Source organism: Gorilla gorilla, chromosome 9, assembly GCF_029281585.2.
Source record: "Gorilla gorilla gorilla isolate KB3781 chromosome 9, NHGRI_mGorGor1-v2.1_pri, whole genome shotgun sequence".
In the NCBI taxonomy this organism is placed as follows: domain Eukaryota; kingdom Metazoa; phylum Chordata; class Mammalia; order Primates; family Hominidae; genus Gorilla; species Gorilla gorilla.
In genome coordinates this window covers 120,608,263-120,633,016 of record NC_073233.2, presented here as the reverse complement: position 1 = coordinate 120,633,016, position 24,754 = coordinate 120,608,263, and the positions used below count along the sequence as shown (strand labels likewise).

At 38.8% G+C, this 24,754-nt stretch overlaps 1 long non-coding RNA gene across 1 annotated transcript; it reads left to right on the top strand.

The window, feature by feature from the left end:
• Positions 1-424: 424 nt before the first annotated feature.
• LOC109028826 (uncharacterized) lies at positions 425-23,176 on the top strand. The gene is made up of 3 exons (XR_002007799.3): positions 425-550; positions 11,533-11,635; positions 22,775-23,176. It is a non-coding gene; the product is annotated as an uncharacterized lncRNA (long non-coding RNA).
• The last annotated feature ends 1,578 nt before the right edge of the window (positions 23,177-24,754 follow it).

Here is a 24,754-nt window from a genome sequence, read left to right as displayed (position 1 = left end):
GTTCAAGGGCTCTGGGAATAGACAGACTCGGATTTGAATTCTAAGATATGAAACCCACTTCCAAGCTATGTGACTATGTGACTTGGAGTAAGTTATTGATGCTCAGTTTCCTTATCTGTAATATACTGATTATAAGTACTGGCCCCATGAGGTTTAAATGAGATAGGTATTTGGAGCGCTTAGCACAGAGCCTTGTATATGGAGGAGCTAAAGCAATATTAGCTCTCCTCCTTCTCTTCCTTTTCTTTCTCCTCCTTCTTGCCCTCTCCTCTTTCTTCCCCTTCAAATCTGCCCTGTTACTTATTCATTTTCCATTATCCCATTCTTACCTACCAACCCTGCCCACACCATCCTGGAACTCACAATATTTTCTCTATGACATCATGTCGGCAATCATTTCAAATGAATTCTATTGGCAACAACATCTGCCAGTGAGTAGTCAGTAGGTAGAAAATTCCACGTGGACCATCTACACATGTTCTCCTGGATGTTTGCCCCATGACAGCCCAGAGGAGACATCATTTTTCAATCATCTCTGCACCTCAACTCTGTGAGTTATTTTGCATGAGAACTTTACAAAAGGTCCTCAGGGACCCAGATCCTGAGATCCCAGCCTCCCTGGTAGGAGAATATCCAGTGAAAGCTGAGCATAAAGGCCCCCATGATTCAATCACCTTCAACCAACTTGGTGACAAGTTGACTTCACTGGACCATTTCGTGTAATCCAATACGTAGGGATTACAATTCAAGATGAGATTTGGGTGGGGACACAGAGCCAAACCATATCATTCCGCCCCTGGCCCTTCCCAAATCTCATGTCCTTTTCACATTTCAGAACCAATCATTCCTTCTTAACAGTCCCCCAATGTCTTAACTAATTCCAGTATTAACTCAAAAGTCCAAGTTCAAAGTCTCATCTGAGACAATGCAAGTCCCTTCCGCTATGAGCCTGTAAAATCAAAATACAAGTCAGTTACTTCCAAAATACAATGGGGGTACAGGCATTGGGTAAATGTTCTGGTTACAAATGGGAGAAATTGGCCAAAACAGAAGAAGCCACTGGCCCCATGCAAATCTGAAACCTGGCCCGGCAATCATTAAATTGAGGCTTGTTTACCAAGCTCAGTAGAGTCCTGGTGATGTCACACTTTCATTCAGTGGAATGGGGATTTTCCCAGGAGAAGCAAGAGGAAAGGCACATGACCATTTTTGAGCACCTACTCTGTGCTTGAAAACTTACATCCACTGCAATTCTTACGAGCCTACCCCAAAGGTGGACCACATCATCTCCATTGTAGCTCCATCGAAGGGTTCAAGAAAGGCTTTCTAGAGGTAGTCATTTCCTTCTTGGCTTCTCACACTTCTAGAAAAGTTAAAAAAATAATCACCACTAGATAGTTCCAAAAGAATGGTGAATGGCATCTGTTATGAGCCAGTCACCCAAGGCAGACCCTGACGGAGGATCCCTGGAGGAAAAGAGAGGCTACTTCTTCTATTTGGGTAAAGGCATCATGGCCATTAAGAGGTGGATTGTAACATTCAGTTTTCCCCAACCCTGTAAGTCGTGCCCAACTCTTTGGTCAGGCCTACAAAACCAAACAGGCCCGGCACTGAACAAAGCATTCCACACAATGTGGCAAGTAATGCAGCTAGTCCAGCAGGGAAGCTGATTGCATTTTTGGCTTTTCAAGAGATTATAATAAACAGCTGTTAGGACAAAAATATTTTTTTAAAAGTGGCAAAGAATCTCTTGGGTTTCTAGAACCTGCTGTGCTTTTTCTGCATATCTCCAAAGCACTTAGGATATATAAGGGGTGTTATTTAAGGGCGTAAATAACAACATTTATGAACTTTTCCTGGAGAGTGCAATTAGCTTTGCATAATCCCCTGAAACTGCTTTCCTGGGGAGCGGACCACTGGGAGAGCCTGAGGAAAGGTTCTGCTGGAGAAAGGGGGCCAGTGGCAGACAGAGCTAAGTTTCCAAGCATCTGCTCAGAAACATTTCCAGAAGCACCACTGGCCAAAATTGGCTCCCTTCAGGCCTGCTGCTGGACTGAAAGTTGCCCCCCTCACCTTCCAAGGGGAATATTTTAGGGCTTCTTTAGTCATTAACACTATAGAGAGAATTAATCAACTACTTTTCTCTCATGGTAGCAAGCTCTTAGAAGGCCTGGAGCAAGAGGAGCTTGGATTCGGGGAAGGTCTGGAGGAGGAAGTAGCAGAGTGACGAAGAAAGCCCAGTTGGATGGGCACAATGAGGAAAAGGAAGGGGAGGAGTTTGAGGAACAAGGCTACTTAAATCTTATTTTCTGTACTTTACAATTTGAACCAGCCCTTTAGAACCAGCCCTACTCACCCAGTGGTTGTCTCTTTTTCCATCCTAGCTCTGTCCTTTCCTTCAGCATCAGTGATTTCCTGCCAACTCTGACCCATCATTCTTTTCCGCAGTCTCAAAAAACCTCCTGCCCACCTCCCCACTGAGTATCCTTCTTGTTTAAGGATTTTAATTATTTAATGATTGAACATAGTGCCTTGGATGTGGGCATGTTTGGGCATCTTGAAAGACCCTCAGGACTACCAGGGGTCAGTTTATATGGAACCAAGAGTCTCTTGGGAAAAATTTCACCCTAAAGAAAGGAGAGTCAAGAGGAGATGACAATTCTGAAATCAGAAGGGTGGAGTGATTCTGGAAGTAGACCTGTATCTGCCCTCAGGAATCCATGCCTGAGCTCTGGGGCATGAAGCCTGTTATAAAAGAGAAAGTCAAAATGATGATGATGATGATGCATGTGACACAGCCTCACTAATATCTGCACTGGTATTTGAGGCAGGTTGCCAGTACTGGTAGCAAGTTTCTGTGGTATAGGAAAGGGGGCTGCTGCAGCCCAGGACCAGTAGCAGCTGTGGTGGTGGCTTCCAGCCTGAACAGACATGGATGGCTTCCAGCAGCAGCTCTGGATGAAGCTATGAGGGAAGCAGCTGACTCCACAGAAAGATTGAGATCTGGAGGCCCTGCTTGTGGAACCCCTGTGAGACATGTGAGATGTCCCCTGTGGAATCCTAGAAGTATTTAGGAGGTACTAGAGGGGAATTCCACTAATTCCCAAAGAATTAGAGGGTGAAGAGGCAGAAAAATCCTGGTAACCCTATTTTTACCCCAACTTAGTGTGGCTTGTCAAGTTGGGTGTCTGACTTTAGAAGGGAGAGTGGGCCCTGTGAAATCTTGTAATTTCTACCATAACTCTGTCTTAATACAAAGGTGATTTTTCCAAGAAAGCCATTGTGAAGTTCCAGGCAAAGGCCAGACAGAAAGGAGAGTGGCCATGTTGTAGGCACTCAATCAATATAAATGAAATTAATTAATTCATTGTAGTTTCAATGATCTCCATTCCTAAAATTATAGCTAGCAGTTTCTACATATCATAAAGAAGATGCTCATTGTTAGTGCTCAGTTGTAACTTTAGCCTCAGGCTCAATTGTCTAATTAAACACCATCAACTTCAACATGAAACTTTGCACTGTGACTAGAAAACAAAGAATAAAAAGAATATTTAGCTTTAGAGAGAAAGAGAGATCTCTCTCTCTGCCTGCCCTTTGAGATTTCCACAGCTCAAATTATCTGTGATGGTGTTAACATAGCCTTGCTTTCTCTGGGTTCCTCTTCCCTTGGGGGAGGCATTTCTTGCCCACTCTGACTCGAATGTGTTACCTCAAGTTTGTCTCCCTGTGAGCCAAGCATGAAAGAGTTAACTGTTCTGATGTTGACAGCTGCTACTCCTCAAGTATCTCTTAACCCTCCTGCCTATTTCCTATTGAAACCTCATCTTCATATATGTCTCTGGTGGCTGTCTCTCCTGTCTTCTGTGGCCCCAGAACTCTTGATTTCCCTGTAGTCAGTGGCAATGCTACTGGACGGCTTGAGGGTCTTCAGCCCCATCTCCATCAGCCTCCCCAGACCCACCTCAAATTTTAAAAATAAACTACTGTTGGACAAAGACAATTGATATTTTATCATAGAGCTATAAATAGCATATTTAATAAATGCTGGCTCTTTTATTAATCTGCTACTTACCCTATAAAACAAAGCAAAACAGGGTTTCATGACATAATATTTCTATCTACCTTGGGAAGTTTACTATGAGGACCCAAGAGTCCAATCATACAAATGAGTAAGGTGTTATGCCAGAGAAGTATAGTTGTTAGGTAGGATAGGAATTTGCCTAGGAGCTGGAAATCTGGTTAGAAATGGATCGAGGGTCTTGTTTTGAAGGAGCATTTGCATAGAACCACATTCCCACCAGCCAGACTAAATATCTCATAATTCATGGGGCATTGGTTTAAATATTCAGAAGAGTCTTGCTTCATTAGTGGGGAATAACTATCTTTAAATGCTGCTTTGGTCCCATCTAATGAATCTTAAAAGTAAGACCAGAAAGCATTAATCTATGCTCAAATAGCTTAACTGAATCCCAGAAAGAAACATCAAGAATATTTATAGAGATACAAAAATATCCAGCACTCAACAAGGTAAAATTCATAATGTCTGGCTTTCAATCAAAAATTATCAGGCATGCAAAGAAGCAGAAAATCTAGGCCATAATGAGGAGGTAAATCAATCAATGGAAACTGAGCCAAGACTAACATAGTTGTTAGAATTATGAGGCAAGGATGTTAAAACAGTATTTTGAACTGTATTCCACATGTTCAAAATGATAGAATAAGAAAAAAAGCTATAAAAATCTTGAATATGTTGAGCGGGAACATGAAAGACCCCAATTTTTTAAAGATACCAAAATAAAACCTGTATAGATGAACACTACAAGCCATTGGATTAAAAAAATTACACTTGGAGGACTAACAACAAATTAGACATTGCAAAATGAAGTTTAGTGTACTTGAAGACTAGCAATAAAAACTATCCAAAATGGAACACAAAGAGAAAAAAAAGACTCAAGTAAGATGAAAAGGACATCAGGGAACTGTGGGACAACTCTAAGCAGCCTAATGCACATACAATTGGAGTCACCAAAAGAGAGGTGTGAGCAGAAAATGTATTTGAAGAAATAATGGCCAAAATTTTTCCAAACTTGGTGAAAATTTGAAACCACAGATTCAAGAAGCTCAATGAGCTCCAAGCACAGAAAATATGCAGGCGGCTACACCAAGGAATACCATAATCAAATTGTTCAAAACTACTGATTTAAAAAATCTTAAAAGCAGCCAGATAAAAAAGACACCTATGTACAGGGGAACAAAAATAAGCATGACATCAGATTTCTTGTTGAAAAATGCAAATGAAAAGACATTTAAGGCAATGAGGGGAAATACATCTTTCCAAAATCGAGGCAAAGTGAAAATATTTTCAGACATTCAAAAGCTGAAAGAGTTCAGCAGGAGATATGCATTATAAGAAATATTAAAGACCATCTTTCAGAAAGAAGGAATATGATACCAGATGAAAATCTGTACCTACATAGAAAAATAAAGAACACCAGAAATAGTGATTTCATGGATAAACATATAAGATTTTTGCTATTATTTAAATCTCTTTAAATGTAATTGACTGTTAAACAACAATAATAATATAATGCGGAGATTATAACATATACAGAGGTAAAATATATGACAAAATTCAGAAGGAAAGTAATGGAAGGATGCTATTGGAAGGTTATTATACTATATGTAAAATGGTATCCTATAATCGAAGGTAGATTGAGAAAAATTTAAAGATGTGTGCTATAAAACCTAAATCAACCACTAAGCAAAACAAATAGTTATAGCTAAAACATCAATAAAAGAGATAAGATGGAATAATAAAAATAATTAAATCAAAAGAAGCCTTTAAAAGAAGAAAAATGGAAAAAATAAATGAGACACATAGAAAATAGGAACAAGATGGTAATTTAAACCTCACCACATCAATAAGCACATTAAACAAGGTCTATTTACTCCAAAAAAAGGCAGAGATAGTCAAACTGGATGAAAAAGTAAGACCCAACAATACGCTACCTATAAGAAATTATTTTTAAATATAATGGAGAAAAGTAGGTTAAAAATAAAACAGTAAAAAAGATCTGTAAACATGAATCAAAAGACAGTTGAATGTCTATATATTAATATCAAAGTAAATTTCACTGCAAGGAATATTGAAGGAATAAAGAAAGTCATTTTACAGCTAAAAGTGGCTAATTCATATAGAGGATATAATCTTAAACATTCATGCACCTAATAACAGAACTTTAAAATACATGGATCCAAAATGGATAGAGTTGTAAACAAACCTATAAATAGAATGCAAGATTCAGTTTCAATACCTCCTCTCAATCATTGATAGAACACGTATACAGAAAATCTGTAAGGTTATAGAAAACTTAAATAATACTAGCATGCATCTTCACCTAACTGACATTTATAGAACACCCAGCCAAAAACAGTAGAATACACATTATTTTTAAGTGGACATGGAACATATACAAAGACAAATTATACTCTGGATCATAAGACAAGTTTCAATAAATTTACAAAGATTCAAGTCAACATCATTAGTCATTGGAGAAATGCAGATTAAAACTATAATGAATTATAAATCTATTTAAGTGACTGAAATTAAAAAGCCTAGTCATGCCACATATACCAAGTATTTGGGAGGATATGGAGGAACTGGAATTCTCCTACACCACTGCTAGGAATGTACAATTATACAACCACTTTGGAAAACTGGAAATTCCTTAAAACGTTAACCATGTGTCTACCATATGATCCAGTCATTTTTCTGCTAGATGTTTATCCAAGAAAAATGAAAGCATTTGTCCATACAAAGATTTGTATATGAATAATCATAGAAGCTGTATTTCCAATGGCAAAATAACCAACCCAAATGTCTATTAATGTACGAACGCAAGTTGTTGTAGTCCATGAAAAAATACTCAGCAATAAAAAGGAATGAACAATCAATTCACACAACATGATGAGTCACAAAATCGTTATGCTGTTTGAAAGACGCCAGACAAAAAGGAGCACATACTGTATGATTCCATTTATATAAAAGTCTAGAAAATGCAAATAAGTCTACAGTGACTGCAAGCAAATCAGTGGTTATCTAGAGAGGAGGAAGGCGGGAGTAAGAAGGTGGGAGAAAGGCACTACAAAAGCACACAAGGAAGCTTCTGGGGTTGATGGATATGTTCATATTTTGCTTTTTTTTTTTTTTTTTTTTTTTTTTTTGGAGATGGAGTCTTGTTCTGTCACCCAGGATTACAGGTGCGCACCACCATGCCCGGCTAATTTTTATATTTTTAGGAGAGACGGGGTTTCTCCATGTTGGCCAGGCTGATCTTGAACTCCTGGCCTCAAGTGATCTGCCCACCTCGGACTCCCAAAGTGCTGGGATTACAGCTGTGAGCCACTGCACCCAGCCCATATTTTGCTTTTGGTTTCATTGTGCCTATGCACACTTTCACACACACATACATATTGCAGTACAACCAAAATAAGATGTTTGCAGATGCAACTAAGGTTGCTAATCAGCTAACATTGAGATAGAAGACTATCATGGATTTTCCAAGTGAGCCAAATCACTTAAGTTCTTAAAAGCAGAAAACCTTTCCTAGCTGTGGTCAGAAAGAGATGGCAGCATGAGAAGAATTTGATGCTCTGTTGCTAGTTCTGAAATGGAGATGCTATATGCAAGGAGCAGGGAGAGGCCTCAAAAGCTAGAAAAGGCAAGGAAAATATCTCCCTTAGAGACTCCAGGAAGGAATGCAGCCCTGCCTGCAGCACCTTGATTTTAGTCCAGTGAGACCCTTACTGGACTTCTGACTCAGAGAACCATAAGATAAACAATTTAGGCCACCAAATTTGTGGCAATAATAGAAAACTAATACACAATTCCTACCCCAGCATTTAATATCATCATACTCTAAAATTTTCCTAATCTGATAGGTGAAATGGTTTCTTCTTTAATTCGAATTTCCTTGATCACTATTGAGTTACACCTCAATTTTTATATTTTATCTTCTGTAAATTGTATATCCCAGCCATTCAATTATTAAGTTGGGTTATTGTTTTATTGATTAGTAAAAATTTATTTATATATGTCAGATGCCATTCCTCTATTATATGTATTATAAATATTTTCTTCTAGTCTGCTTATATCTTTTAACTTTGTAATGTCTTTTGGCATAAACTTTCCATTTTATAGTCATATTTTTCTGTTCTTTTAAAAAACATTGGATGTGTATGTGTTAAGAAAATCCCTCTTCATGCAAATGTCCTAAAATAATTTATGATATTTTCTTGAATCAATGGATTTAAATTGCACACTTTAAGCTATGTGTATATCTTTTATCAGGTATAATAAATTTTCTCAACCCCATTTATTAAATAGTTCATTTATTTCTTACTGACAAATCTATTACATATCTATCATGCATTGTTACCATATATGCATGAGTTTGTTTTTGGTTTTCTGTTGAATTCCATTTATTTATTTGTCTTCTTTTGTACCAATACCACACAGTTTTATATCTTTTTGTTCTATTGTTGGAGCTCTACTTTTCCATAAAAACTTCAGAATCAGTTTTTCAAATTAACATGGAAGCTTCCTGAGGTCTGAGACTGTAACTGTGCCAGATCAATCTGGTTCAACTTTTCTGTAGCAAAATTGTGAGTTGTTTTTAAGTTGCCATGGACCCCTGGGTTTAAGGTCACATAACCTGAGCATGTTCAGATGAACCAAGCGTGCAACCACCAGTGGAACCTAACTGCTCGGACTGAGGAGCTGGAACTGAATTAAGAAGCTGACATTGCATGGCAGGACACAGAATCCAATGAGATTGAGCCCAGGCATCATCCCTTGGCAGGATCCAGTCAAATCATGCCTCCTAGCATCACCTGATTGCAGGATCCAATAAGATTACGCTTCATTACCCTACATTTATAAAACCAACCCCAGCCCTGAGCTCAGGGAGACAGATTTGAGCATTTCCTCCTGTCTCTTTGCCAGTCTACTTGCAATGAAGCTTTTCTTTTCTCAAAGGCATGTGCCATGGTATCAACCTCTAAGTGCATGGAGCAGTGAGCCCATTGATTGCTTGGTAACAAGATTTTAATCTTTTTTTATTAATTGAAGAATTATTTGTGTGTTTGGTGTGTTGTAGGAGCTCAATAAATATTTGTTGAATGAAAGAATGAATATTTGTGATATCAAACTATTCCCTTCATTGTAAGTGGTGGTATTAGTTTCTTAGGGCTGCCCTAACCAAGTGTCACAAACTGAGAGGCTTAAAGAGCAGTAACGTATTGTCTCACAGTTCAGGAGGCTAAACTTTTGAAATCAAGGTGTTGGCAGAGCTGTGCTCTCTCTAAGGGAGAATCCTCCTTTGCCTGTTTCAGCCTCTGATAGCTCCAGGCATTCTTCGACTTGTGAAAGCATGACTCTAATCTCTCAATTTCTCCCTCCATCTTCACATGGCCATCTTCCTCTCTCTGTGTCTGTGACCTCACATGCCATCTTCCTCCTTGTGTCTCTCTCTCTCTTCTAATAGGGGCATCAGTCATATTGGATTAAGGGTCCAGTCCACTCCATTGTGATGTCATATTAACTAAATACATCTGCAATTATCCTATTTCCAAATAAAGCCGCATCCCAAGGTACTGGAGTTAGGACTTAGACATATTTTTTTAGAGAGATACAGCTTCACCCCTGTCAGTGGTATATCTCTTTTTTTCCTCGTGCTTTATTTTTTGTCCTTCGATAACAATTATGAATCTTTCTCCATAGATCTTATCCATCTTTTGTTGTATTTCCAGGCAACTTGATAGCTGTTTTTGATGTTGAGATAATTTTGCCTATTGCCTTTTTCAAATTGATCATTACTAATGTATGGGCATTGTATTGATTTCTGTATGTTGATCCAGCAAACTTCTTGCTCTTTTCATAGTTTTAAATGGGTTCTCTGATGTGTGGAAACATGAATGTTAAGCTCCATATTCTTTAATTTAGACATGGCCTGAAATAATGTGGAATATAGAAAGTATAGGCTTCAGATGACAACTTAAATAGAATGTTTGAAAAGTAGAAGATTGATTTATATGTTTTCAGAAGACAAATACTCAGCTAGTTATTACGTACTCTTAGATAATAAGAGATTGATATTTATTTACAAATTGATTATCTTAAAAATTAAGTTAATTCTATGTTTAATCTAAATCTTGCTAGAATAAAGTTGAGCTTCTCCCTAAATCTGTTTGCTAAAAAGACCAAAAGCTTTCCTACACTATTCATATATTTGTTTTGTTTGTTCTAAGGACTGTTGACTTGTAACTTTGAAGCTAGCATATCTTTATTATGGAAAACTAAATTTGTAAAGATGTTTATTATAAAGAAATTTGGTGATGAGTGATTCACTATGACATTCCTTCTCTGTCTCCATCTCATCCTGCAAAAGAAATGTGCAGTTCTCTTAAAATTAAGAACATGGTTAAAGGCGTATTTTATTCTTTTAAAATATATACACAAGGAAGTTTAACACACTCCAGCAGATACATGCAGTCTTGATATGTCATAAGAGCAGAGTCTTATGGATTTTCTTATGTGATCTTTTATAAGATCACATTATCTGTAAATGATGACATTTTCTCTCATCATCTCCAAACCATATATCTAGTTTCATTTTCTTGTCTTATTGCATTAAGACCATCAGCATATCACTGAATAGTGGACATTTGTTTTAAGTTTTTAGTAGATACCCTTCATTGCATCAAAAGTTTGCAAACAGAAGTCCCATTTTATTTCTAGTTTGCTAAAAGTTTTTATAAAATAATGATTTCTTTTGAACTTTTAGTATTTTTGTGCTTATTAAAATGATTATGATTTTGCTTGTTTATTAATGCAAATTTTATTGATAGATTTTCTAACAACAACTTTGAATTTCAGGGATAAGCTGTATCTGATTAGCTTATATTATTTAAAACTGCTGAATTTAAGTAGTTAATATTTTATTTAGAATGCTTCCATGCATGCTTTATATGCATGCTTCCAGTAAGACTGATCTATAATTTTCTTTTTCTATACAGTGTTTATCTGTTTAGATACCAAGATTATACTAGTCTCCTAAAACAAGTTGAACTGTCTCTCCTTTTATTCTCTGGAAATCTGTGTAGCTATGGATTATCTGTTTTTAACTACTAGAAACTACCCCTCCAATTTCACCATGGGATCTCATTTGAATTTTGCAACAAAATATGATTATAAATATATTCACCTATATCCTGATTTTTCTCTAGGTTTTATAAGCCTTCTGCCATGTATTCATTCACTCACTGTCAAGCAGACAAAATGGATAAGTCCTTTATTCAAGGAGCTCAAATACTAGTTGATATAAACTGTTCTTCTGTTATCCTCCAAGACTACAGTCTTTTTCTCTGCCAAAAAAAAAGATTTATCTCTACCTTTCTAAACTTAATTGCCTTATATGTGTTAATATCGTCTTTATCTCTAAGCAATTCCTACCCCTTTCTGTCTTCTCCTAGAATATTTTATACATAATCCTATTGCATGCAGCCTTGCTTCAGGAATATTCTAGAGGTGGCACCTGCAATCAAAGCCTCCTCCTGCTCACTGTCAGTAGTTCAGGTATGTATTTATACTTTGGGGAATTTAGTGGGAAAGGTTTCTGGGAAATAACTCATGTTGTGTCCACTACTGGAGTGTAGACTATTGGAAAACAACAAACACCAAATTTCCTTGGTTTATTTCGTGACTCTATATGTAATTCCCAATACTATCATTTTTAGTGTACATATGTGTTTCTCAATGATACACATAGACTGCAAGGGCAGGAACCCAACCGAAGGTGAACAAACTAGCCATACAAACTGGTACTCTAGTGTTGTTATTTTGTTTCCCTTTTGTTATCTTGGAGACTTTACAACAGCCTACTCAAGTGTTCTAGCCCAACTTCACGGGGGCTATGAATAATTAGAGAGGGTCCTGTCTTCATTAAACGGGGAATGCCACCACCCAGTCAGCCCAGTGTAGTGGTGGCAGCCAGGGCAGTGAAAAAGGTGACTCTGTGGTGACCTGAGTCAGAGACATGAGGCACAGTGATTGCTTTTCACATGCAGGTTCAACACTACATCCAAGGGCTACTTTGAATGATCTGGGTTTGACTTTCATTAGGAAAAAGAGATGGCCAGGCATGGTGGCTCATGCCTGTTAACCCAGCATTTTGGGAGGCTGAGGCAGATCAGTCGCTTGAGCCCAGGAGTTTGAGACCAGCCTGCCCAACATGGAGAAATCCCATCTCTCCTAAAAATACAAAAATTAGCCAGGCGTGGTGGTGCATACCTATTGTCCCAGCTATTCGGGAGGCTGAGGCAGGATAATTGCTTGAACCTGGCGGGGTGGGGTGGTAGGAGTAGCGGGGCGATGGGGGCAGAGGTTGCAGTGAGCTGAGATCGTGCCACTGCACTTCAGCCTGGGTGGCAGAGGGAGACTCAAAAAAAAAAAAAAAAAGAAGAAGAAGAAGAAGAAAAGAAAAGAAAAAGAAAAAAAAAGAGATCATTGCTTTTCTTATATATGATTTAGTCAATTTGGAGAGGAAAGAAAGTAACACATCACAGCAAGTCTTCAGATGTTTATAGACTGCTCAGAAGAAAGCTCTCTTCAGAGTCAGTGCAATTGACCTGAAGCCCAGGAAGAAGAATCTTTAGGAGCCAGAGATACATGCCCCATCCTCCTTCAGAGTGCCGGGGTCAGGCAGGGCCCATGAAGGCTGAAGAGGACACCCTCCGAGCAAAACCCACTGCCAAGTGGAAATTTACACCAAGCAAGGACTAGGAAGCTGGATCTGCGAGGAGCCGAGATGCCACACACTGGCATTGCACCAGCCTTTCTCTTCCTCGGTCAATGGTCTGGATGGCTGAGAAATGATAAGTAGAATTAGATGTCCTGTGAATTGTGCCATGAAGTCTGCCTTTAGAGTTTGAATCAGATATCTGAACCCTGTAAAGTTCTTTCTTGCCTGTGTATAAGTTTTGGGTGTTGTTTTGTTTTCTCATATGTTAGTAAGTGTTTTCCATATATATGCATGTATATGTATATATCCTTTAGATACAAGTGGTAGAAAAATCACAAGTCTGAGTTACTTAACTAATAAAATATTTATTATCTTATGCAAGACGAAGTCTTGAGGTAGGGCATTCAATTGTTCATGGACCTAAGTTCTTCCATTCTGATACTCTTCCATCTTCAGTACGTCAGTTTTGTTCTCAGACCAGCTTTTTTCATGGTCACAAGATAGTTCCACAGTTCCAGGTATCACACCAGTCATGTCAACATGCAAAGGAAGAAGAGATCTCTTCCTGTATATCTCTTCCTCTGTATCTCTAGAAGCCTCCTGGTGGACTTCCTTTCAGGTCTCATTGGCCAGAATTATGTTCCATGCTCATACCTAAACCAATCACTAATATGGGAAATAAGACCACCATGATTGGCTTAGAACAACCACCCTTGAAGCATGTGACTGAATGGAAGAGAGCGGAAACAGAAATAAACTCAGGATTCCTTGGGTTGGAATAATATCGACATTCCTTGGAAGGAAAGGGATGAAGTGGAAAATAAATACAAGGCAATCAATAGTAGTTACTACACCTGATTTCTTCTGAATAAGGAAGTTTCCCATCCCCAGTTCAGACTAAAAAGGAATTAATATGTTCTCTGGTGGTATTTGGAATAGACTTAAAGCAGCCAAAAGAGAGCAAAGTGGGTGTTCCAGGAGAGGCAAAGAAAGAGATCAATACAGAAGACCCACGGATATTGGCTCTTTTCCTCTGGAGCCATTTCTTCAGTGTCGGATGCTGCTGCCTTCATCTCCCTTGCAAGGTCTAACTTAATACAGCCAGAAGCAAGCTTTAAAACTGCTGTTATGGGGTCTTTGGCTCTTTGCAAATAACAGGATTAGCAGGAACCTCAGGAAACTGCTCCAACGGGGAGCCATTAGCCAGAATCACTGTTGCTGGGCAGCTGGACTGAGTCTACCAGCATGGCCCCCTCAAGGCGTGAGTGGGCCGGATACTGTTGTACATATTTGGGCTTGCTGAAGTCCTTAGGCCATGTTGACCTCAGGAGCAGGGAAATGGCTGCCATCCCACTTTCCCTACTCAGTAGAGACATTTTGCATACATAGCAAACCTGGAGGCCAAGTGGGAGAGCAGATGAGTAGGAAATAGAAGCAAACAATGAATTCAAAAGGTCACTTTTTACTGATTAAGACTGCTTTAGGCTACTTATACTAAAAATGTAGCATCAGCCTCAACGGACAGCTTGGTACTCCAGCCTAGGTGACAAAGTAAGACCCTGTCTGAAAACAAACAAACAAACAAAACAAAACAAACAAAAACAGTAAAAGTTCTGAGGCCATACCTCAGACCTATTGAGTCAGAACCTCTGATTTGGAGGCTTATGAATCTGTATTTTAAAGAACTCTCTGGGCATTTTCTCAAGTTTAAAAGGCATTGCTCTGGATCCTTGTCATCCCTGTGGCTTTTCCTAAAACACTGGTAAATCTAAGGGGGTGTGGGTAGGGAGTAGGGGTGGGGAATGGAGTGTGGAAGGTCACTGGTAAGAGTAAGGCCCCAGATATCATCCTCTGGGAAAAAAAAAAAAAAAAAAGATTGGCTAGCCTAAAAGGAAAACATCAGTCACTTAACTGAGTGGGTATTTGTTGTACCAGAGATTTCATCAATCTGCAGTAAAACCCAGGTGTCTCAGCCATGTGATGGGCATTACAGGGTAAGACTTTTAGGAAGGAAAATTCCTAAAACTGCATGTGTCTGCTTGGCTGTTCAATTATTGGTGTCCTGGAATTGCGCAATGTGGCACCCCTGCTGATGTACCCCTGAGGTCAAAGCATTTTAGATCTAGAAAGGACCATATGTCTCAATCCCTTCAATATATAAACCAAAGGAGGTGAACTAATTTGACCAAGATCACATGGTTAATTTAGCATCAGAACCAAGAGTTCTGAAAACTCAGATTTCTACCCTGGCAAATGAGTTCTCAGGGAATAATTCAAGAGAAGCAAAGGGCTAAGTGTTAAAAAATATTAGTTTTATTTCAACAACAATAACAATCACAAATATCTGAGAAGATGGGAATAGTTAGGTAATTTACAAGCTAATATACTATACAGTGATTAAAGTTACATTTATTAATATAAATATATATTTTTATATTATTATATATTATATAAATATTACACATATAATGAAATTTATAAAGATATATATACACACATGCATGCACACACAAATATATTGCATATGTGTGTTTAAACAGGTTAGAAAATTGTGAATTGTGTTATAAGAGGCTTTCCCAAACCTGTTAGATCCTGTTCAGTTACTTCTGACCCCACCACAACCCCAGAAGGTGCTCCTCACTCCACAGCACCCATCTATGCAGTCTCCTGAGTCCAAGAAGAAGCCATAAGTCATTCTCAATCCTGGGCTGAGAATCATCTGGGAAACTTAAAAAATAACACTACCCAAATCCAACAGACCAATTGAATCAGGCTCTGTAGAGGAGATACCCAGACATCTATATTAAAAACACAATAAAACAAATCAAATCAAAACAAACCTTCTGCTATAGTTTGGATAGTTGACCCTCCAAACTTCATGTTAAAATTTGATCACCAATGTTGGAGATGGGGCTTAGTGAGAGGTATGTGGGTCATGAACGGCTTAATGTCACAGTTGAGTTATTGAGTGAGTTGTTACTTTGTTAGTTCCTGTGGGCACTGGTTGTTAAAAAGAGCATGACAGCCTTCTCCTCTCTCTTATGCTTCCTTTCTTGCCATGTGATGTCTGCACATACCAGTTCCCCTTAAACTTTCATCATAAGTGGAAGCAGTCTGAGGCCCTCAGCAGAAGCAGATGTTGAAATCATGCTTCTTGTACAGCCTGCAGAACTGTGAACCAAATAAATATATATTCTTCATAAATTACCGAGCCTCACATATTCCTTTGTAGCAACGCAAATGGACTAAGACACCTTCCCAGGTAATTCTGTTGTGAGGTGAATACTGAGATTCATTGAGCTAGTCAAGTTAACCTTCTGACTTTGAGTGAACCTCATGCATACCTTGTTGGTAGCTTCAGGGACCAGTGCAACAGGAGGCTAACAAAGCTGGTTAGAGTATAGTCACTCTTGGCCTAAAACTCAAAGAACTTATATATTTTCTTGAGTTCATCCACTATATGACTGCAGTAGATTAAAGATGATCACAAATTCTTTGCTACTTCTTCCATTGAGAGGTAGAAACTATTTACCTCCCCTTGAATTTGTGCTGACCTTAAGGCCTTGCTTGACTGGCACAAAAGAATATGCCAGAAGAGACATTCTGGGACTTCTCAGGTTAAGTCATAAGAACCTTTGCAACTTCGATCCATGCCTCTTGGCACATTTGCTCTGGAGGAAGCCATCTATCTGCAGAAGTTCAAGTACCTTGAGACCACCATGCTATGCAGAAGCCCAATTTAGCCACTTGCACAAGCCATGTGGAGAAAGAGATCCTGGCTAGCCCAGCTGTTCCAGCCACCATAGATCAGGCACTCGTCAAGCCAGTGAAGAAGTTGTGTTGGACATTCCAGTGCCAACAGATGCTCCAGCTTTCCAGCTGGAGACAGATCTGGCTCCAGATGGTTGTAATTCTTTATTCTTCATCTCTCCATAGCTGGTGACACACATATCATCATTCTGAAATTCACCTTTTCTTGGCCCACCTCTCATGTCTAATCAATAAGTAGATGGTAGAAATTTGTGATGCAAAGAAACATAGGTAGCTGAGACGTCTGTGGGGTTTAGTACAACAGATTTTTAAGGAATATGGACTTCAGATAGTTATTTCCTAAGGTAAATGCTAGCCCCTGTGTCCTCTTGCCTAGCCTGGCATAACATAACATGTAGCCCACCACATTAAAATGCCAGTATTGTCAGGGTGAGTACAGTGCACATTGCTGTATATCTGGTTTTGATGCCCTAATAGAGTAAACATAAATTAGGAATGTGATAATGCCAGAGGAGTTCTTTAACAAAGGACTTTATTAAGACTATGAAAGGAATTGTTGAAATTCTAAACCCAAATTACTTATAATAAATACATACATACTACAAAGCTGTAAGCTTCCAATTCCTCTTCAGAACTGTCATGTGTATGGTGAAAGGTAAAGGTCTAGTTTCATTCTTCTGAATATGGCTAGCCAATTATCCCAGCATCATTTATTGAGTAGGGATTCCTTTTCCAATTCCTTGTTTTTGTCAGTCTTGTCGAAGATCAGATGGTTGTAAATGTGTGGATTTCTGAATTTTGTATTCTGTTCCATTGGATGACGTCTCTGTTTTTGTACCAGTACCATGCTGTTTTGGTTACTGTAGCCTTATAATATAGTTTGAGGCCAGGTAATGTGATGCCTCTGGCTTTATTCTTCTGTTCTTAGGATTTCTTTGGCTATTTAGGCTCTTTTTTGGTTCCATATGAATTTTAGAAAATTTTTATCTAATTCTGTGAAGAATGTCATTGGTTGTTTGATAGAAATAGCATTGAATCCGTAAATTGCTTTGGACAGTATGGCCATTTTAACAATATTGCTTCTTCCAATCCGTGAGCATGGGATGTTTTTCCATTTATTTGTGTCATCTCTGATTTCTTTCAGCAGTGTTTTGTAGTTCTCCTTGTAGAAACCTTTCACCTCCTTAGTTAGCTATAGTCCTAAGTATTTCATTTTCTTTGAATTGGTGGCTATTGTAAATGGAATTGTACTCTTGATTTGACTCTCAATCTGGACATTATTGCTGTATAAAAATGCTACTGATTTTTATACATTGATTTTTGTATCATGAAACCATGCTAAAATTGTTTATCAGTTCTAGTTGCTTTTTGGTGGAGTCTTCAGGGTTTTCTAAGTATTGAATCCTATTGTCAGTGAAGAGAGATAGTTTGATTTCTTTTCTTACTTTAGTACTTTTTATTTCTTTCTCTTGCCTGACTGCTGTGGTTAGGACTTCCAGTACTATGCTGCATATTCTTGCCTTGTTTCCATTCTTGCCTTGTTTCCATTCTCAAGGGGAATAATTCCAGCTTTTGCCTGTTCACTGTGATGTTGGCTGTGAGTTTCTCATAGCGGCTCTTATTATTTTGAGATATGTTCCTCTAATGCCTAGTCTGTTGATGGTTTTTATCATTAATAGATGTTGGATTTTATTGAAAGCTTTTTCTGAATTTATTGAGATGATCATGTCATTTTGCTTTTAATTCTGTTTATGTGGTGAATTACATTTATTGATTTGCATATGTTGAACCAACCTTGCATCCCAGGTGTATTTGTCCATATTCACACTGCTATAAAGAACTGCCCAAGACTGGATAATTTATAATGAAAAGAAGTTTAATTGATTCACAGTTCTACATGGCCGGGGAGGCCTCAGAAAACTTACAATCATGGTGGAAGGGGAACAGGCACCTTCTTCACAAGATGGAAGGACGGCAAAGAGCTGGGGAAACCACCACTTATAAAACCATCAGCTCTTGTGAGAACTCACTCACTATGGGGAAACCTGCCCCATGATCCAACCTGCCTCCCTCAACACATGGGGATTACAGGCCCTTCCCTCCACAGGTGGGGATTACAATTCGAGATGAGATTTGGGTGGGGACACAGAGCCAAACCTTATCACCCCTCTAGTAGGAGTGTGTGTGAAGGAGGAACTGTCAAACACTTATAAAACCATCAGATCTCTTGAGAACTCACTCAATATCACGAGAACACCATGGGGGAAACCATCCCCATGATCCAATCACCTCGTATCAGGTCTCTCCTTCTACACATGGGGATTATGGGGATTATACTTTGAGATGAGATTTGGGTGGGGACACAGAGACACACCATATTACCAGGAATAAAGTTACTTGCTGATGGTGGATCAACTTTTTGATGTGCTACTGGATTTGGTTTGCTAGTATTTTGTTTAGGATTTTTGCATCTGTGTCCATCAGGGATATTGGCCTGAAGTTTTCTTCCTTTGTTGATTTTGATATTAGGGTGATGCTGGCTTCATAGAATGAGTTAGGAAGGAATTTCTCCTCAATTTTTGGAATAGTTTTAATAGAATTGGTATCAGTTCTTTGTATATCTGGTAGAATTTGGCTGTGACTCCATTTGGTCCAGAAGATTTTTTTGGTTAGTAGGTTTTTTTTTTAATTATTATTACTGATTCAATTTCAGAGCTCAATATTGGTCTGTTCAGGGTTTCAGTCTCTTCCCAATTCAATCTTGGGAGATTGTGTTTTCAAGAATGTATATCTATTTTCTCTAGATTTTCTAATTTGTGTGCATAGAGTTGCTCATAGTATTCTCTGAGGATCTTTTGTATTTCTGTAGGATCAGTTGTAATGTCATTTTTGTCATTTCTGATTGTATTTATTTGGATACTGTCATTTTTTTCTTTGTTAATCTAGCTAATAGTCTATCAATCTTGTTTTTTTTTTTAGGAACCAACTTCTGGCTTTATTGATCTTTTATATGGATTTTTGCATCTCAATTTCATTAAGGTCTCCCCTAATTTTAGTTATTTCTTTTATACTGCTAACTTGGGGTTGGTTTGTTCTTTTCCCTTTAAATGTAAGACCTCAAACTATAAAAATCCTAGAAGAAAACCTAGGAAACACCCTTCTCAACATCAGCATTGACAAAGAATTTTTGGCTAAGTCCCCAAAAAACGTTGCAACGAAAACAAAAAATGGCAAGTGGGACCTAATTAAACTAAAGAGCTTCCATCTTTAGTTTAAAAGAAACCATCAAAAAAGTAAACCGACAATCTACAGAATGGGAGAAAATATTTGCAAACTATGTATCTGACAAACGTCTAATATGTAGAATCCATAAGGAACTTAAACAAATCAAAAAACAGAAGACAAATAACCCCATTAAAAAATGAACAAAGGACATGAATAGACACTTCTCAAAAGAAGACATACAAGCAGCCAACAAACATGAAAAAAATGCTCATCATCACTAATCATCACAGAAATGCCAATCAAAGCCACAATGAGATACCATCTCACACTAGTCAGAATGATTATTATTAAAAAGTCAAAAAATAACTGATGCTGGTGAGACTTCAGAGAAAAGGGAATGCTTATACACTGTTGGAAGGAATGTAAATTAGTTCAGCCACTGTGAATAGCAGTTTGGAGAAGTTGCAAAGAATTTAAAACAGAGCTACTATTTGACCCAGCAATCCCTGAATATATACCCAAAGGACAGTAGATCATTACACCAAAAGGACACATGTACTTATATGTTCATTGCTGTGGTGTTCACAATAACAAAGACATGGAATCAACGCAGGTGCCCATCAACAGTGGATTGGATAAAGAAAGTGATAGATATACACCATGGTGTACTATGTAGCCATAAAAAAGAATGAAATAATGTCATTTGCAGCTACATGGACGGAGCTGGGGGCCAATATCCAAAGTGAATTAATGCAGGAACAGAAAACCAAATACTGCATGTTCTCACTTATAAGTGGGAGCTAAACGTTCGAGCACACGTGGACATAAACACAGGAACAATGGACACTGTGGACTGATAGAGAGGGGAGATAGGGAGTGGGGAGTGAGCTGGAAAACCACCTATTAGGTACTATGCTCGCTACCTGGGTGCAATATACCCATGTAATAATCCTGCACATATACCCTCTATATCTAAAATAAAACCTGAAAAAAAAACTTCATGTTAGTAATGGAACAGAGTCTGTCTGGCCTCGTCTAAATGCCCCTTCTTCCATGTTATGCAGGTCTTTTTTTATACATCCCATATTGCTCAGCAGCAATGTCTGGCTCTGTAGGGTTCTTTGTTTCTTATTCAAGTTCTAGTCATTGCTTAAACCATTTTCAAACTGGAGTCTTTAAGAACCAGCTGATTTACCTGGAACACTTGGTTTCTCTATAAAATCATCTATAAAATGTGGGGTGCTTGTTTTATTTGTTAATCCTAAGAATGGCTTTTTCTCTCTGCCCCAGGCACTGTTTATGCAACTATATTCCCCTTGATCTTGATAAGTGTTTCTAGAGGGAGGAAATATCTAAACTCCTTTGATAAGAAGTATAACTTCCTTATTAAGTTTCAACCTAGAGATGGCTTTCCATTATACATTCTGCATAATACCATAACATATTGGTAGTAGGAGCTTACTGGCATAATAGTACAATCATTTCATGCTCCCTATCACATGGATCACATGTATGCCAAGTACAACCATTTATATGAAAGCCTGGAGGAGTCAACACAAAAACAATATTATTGTGGAGGAATTACTGGTAAAATTCTCTTTTTCCCAAGTTTGCTTAGAGATATTTCTGCTTTTAAAATTTAAATAACCTTAAAAACTAAATCTGTGCTATTTCCAACAAATTATACTACCTCTAATATCCCTTCTTTGGATTCATTGAAAAAGTTTCTCAAAGAGGGGTTTATGCCTTTCTACCCACTGAACTCCAGGAACCCAATTTTTAGAGAACATGTTCTTAATTTTTTTGACCTTCTGGTTTTAATGAAAATATATCCAAGCAAGGAAGAGTAGGAATACAACTCGGAGTTCCCTGTGGAGCTTTTGGGTTGGGCCAGGTTGTGATTTTCCTTGAAAACAACAAAAAGAACTTCAGCTCAGGGAAGGAAGAATTTCATTGACACCAAAACTAGTGCTGTCACTTTTCTGGGGAGACAGAAAGCTCTAGGGGATAGCCCAAGCCGGTGCTAGGTTTTAGAGCCAAGAAATTCCCATGAGAATTGCTGAATTTCACATCATTCCTAGAAATAACTCAGAGCTTTATATTATTTACATGGGCTGTACAAAACATGGGCTTCTTGTAGGTAACTCCCTCTGCCTGCTTTGGTTCTGCAAGCCTCATTGGGCCAGATTTCCAAAGTAGAATGTCCAGTATTGCACCATTGCTGATCATGAATATGGCTGAGAAAATTGCTAGGTTGAGTTGGTTGCCCAGCTCACAAGGATCTCACTCTTGGTGAGAGCTTGTATACACAGAAGTGGCCCAGAGGCTGTATTGGTTCTATATGAACATGATTTTGAGCCTAATAGTAGACACAGAAGTGAGCACCTGACCAAACTAGGCTAATCAGAGTCTTTCTGTGGAGTTTTGAAAACTGCAAGTAAGGGAAGAAGATTACTTCTTCACTGATGGCAGGGTCTAGGACATGAAGCTTGATAACTTTTAGTGACTTTATTTTCCTCAATGCCAAGGAAACCCCTTTCTCACAAATGAGGGAAAAGAAATGGAGGCTAAAGATTTTTTTTTAACTCCTTAGGTCATTTAATTCCTTAATTCCAATGATTTCTGAGGTCTCTTTCCATCTATAGTTATATTTTTCAGTATGCATCCAGTACATTCCCATTTGTGCCTAAGATCGTTTGAGATACGTTTCTAACACACTGTGATCAAAAGCACCCTAATACAAAGACCCTGCATGGTAGTAAACCACACCAATCAGTCATACAGGAATTCCCCAAGTCCTCTGGTCCCCCTACCTTCTGATGGGGGCAGATTTGATCAAAAGCTACTGGCAAGAGTCATCAGTCACCCTGTTGAGGAAGGATGAGAAGAGAGCCCCCAAACTCATCCTGGGTTGGTGTTTAAATGCATGCATGTTTCTTTGCTATTTTGACATCTCTGAAAAAGAAATTCCTTTCCAGCTTTCTGTTCTGAGAGCCCAGACTTCCAGATACTAGTCCTGAAGAGAATAAATTCTTCGAAGCTCACCTGCAGATTTCTTTTCTTGAGCACTACCCCTTCATCCCTCCTTCCATATGTGAGATCCCCAGGGCTGGGATAAAGGTGAAGTGAGCAAGTCATCTAGGACACAACATTGAAGAGGATACCACTCTCACAGTTTTGCAAATACCTTCAGCTCCTCACTTGCCTCACCCTGGTCCTGGCCTGGATGATCATAGGTACCTCACCTGGGTTCATGGTGCAAAGTGTGAACATTCAGTATGGTGAACTGAAGAAAAACAAAAATTGAATGAGAAATCAAAAAGCAGAATTTTCATTTTGACTTTATTACTAACTCAACATGATATCAAGAAAAACCTGTAGCCTGTCTGAGCCTCTGTTTCTTATTGGTAAATTAATAATAATCTCTTTCTATCTCAGTTACTTCCAAAGAATGTGACAGGAATAACATAAAATCTCATACAGAGAGGTTAAGAGACTTGTCCGAAGTTGTAAAATTCAGCCATTGGAACTTTAGATATAATCTCTTCAGCCAGTGCTAGGTTTGCCAGTGACTCACTACTTATTTAATTAATTAAACAAATAGGCATTAAGTGCCTACTGTGATCAAAACTGTGGGAGGCAGCAAGTGTGGGGTGGCTGCAGAGAAAAATTCAACAAACAATATGTTCTAGAGGAAACGGAAGTTGGGTGAAACTGCCATCTAGATCTTCCTGCCCCTATGCCCAGTGATTCCTGTGACCCTATTGCTTTCCTTGCCTGTCTCTGAGTCTTGCCAGATATCTGAACTTTGACTTACTTTTTATGCTAGGTCCGTCTTTATCCAAAGGCCAATCATCAGGAGGCCGAGAGTGGCTACAGGGCTTACCCTCATTAGAATTGTCTTGGGGGAAAAGGAATTTAGCCCCAAGAACAATCACCCATATCCTCAATGTACCTGCCCCTTAGTCCCAGACCACTAAGACAGAGTTAGCTGATGAGCAGGTCTAGAAGACAGAACTCCCAGGGAATATATTTTATTGCTGTTTTTGGTCTTTCTCGACCTTCAATGACACAATCTTATATTTTGAAGTCCAGGAGAATTGGAAATAAAATGAAATCTCCTCTGTTCAGAGTTCATAGCACCTCTGAGCAGTGGCTGCCGATGGAATTGCACTGTATATTTAATACTCTGCATTAACAGGAAAGGTATAAAGTCCCCTGCAAATCTCTGCTCGTTTGCTGCCCTATCTGGGGCAAGACATGCCAGCAATTTAACAAGCACAGGGGTGTAAATCAGCAGTGAAATCTCTCACCACGGGAGGACAAAGAATCCCTAAGAGAATGAATAAAAGCCACCCAGCACTAGGCATTTTGGGAGTCAGCGTTCGTGTCTAAATGTTAAACATTTACATTTTACAGCAAAGTGACATTTGTAAAGGAGTTCTATTGCTCATTTGCAGCCGTTCCTCGCTGCTGGCCAGGGGCTTGGGGCTGGGGCCGGGTGATGAATCAAAGACGCCCTTTGTGTCATGTCACTAAGCAACTCCCTCCTCTTCTGTCGCTCGCAGAGTCTGGGCTGGGCACACAGCCTGTGTCATCCACATGGTGGATTTACAGGTCTTGATTAATGCCAGCAAAAGTTTCTTGAGGAAAAGGCAGCTGGGTTTGGGCTCTGGCCATGTCTCAACTTTGTGCTAGGAGTAAAACATGGAGCAAGTGGAGACTAGCACAAGTGGACAAGGCCAGCCCCAGCCCTTTGTTATTGGCTCCGAAACTGTCTAGAATGAAGCTTCAGTCTAAAGAAGGCAAATCTATAGCACACATGCTGACATGACTCTCTCTGCCACCCAGAACAGACATCTCACTAATAGATCATATCATACTCTTCCCTACTGAGCCAGATAGCTCTTAGAATTGTGGCTCAAGCACATCCTAGGCACTCATTGCCAACTGGCCAA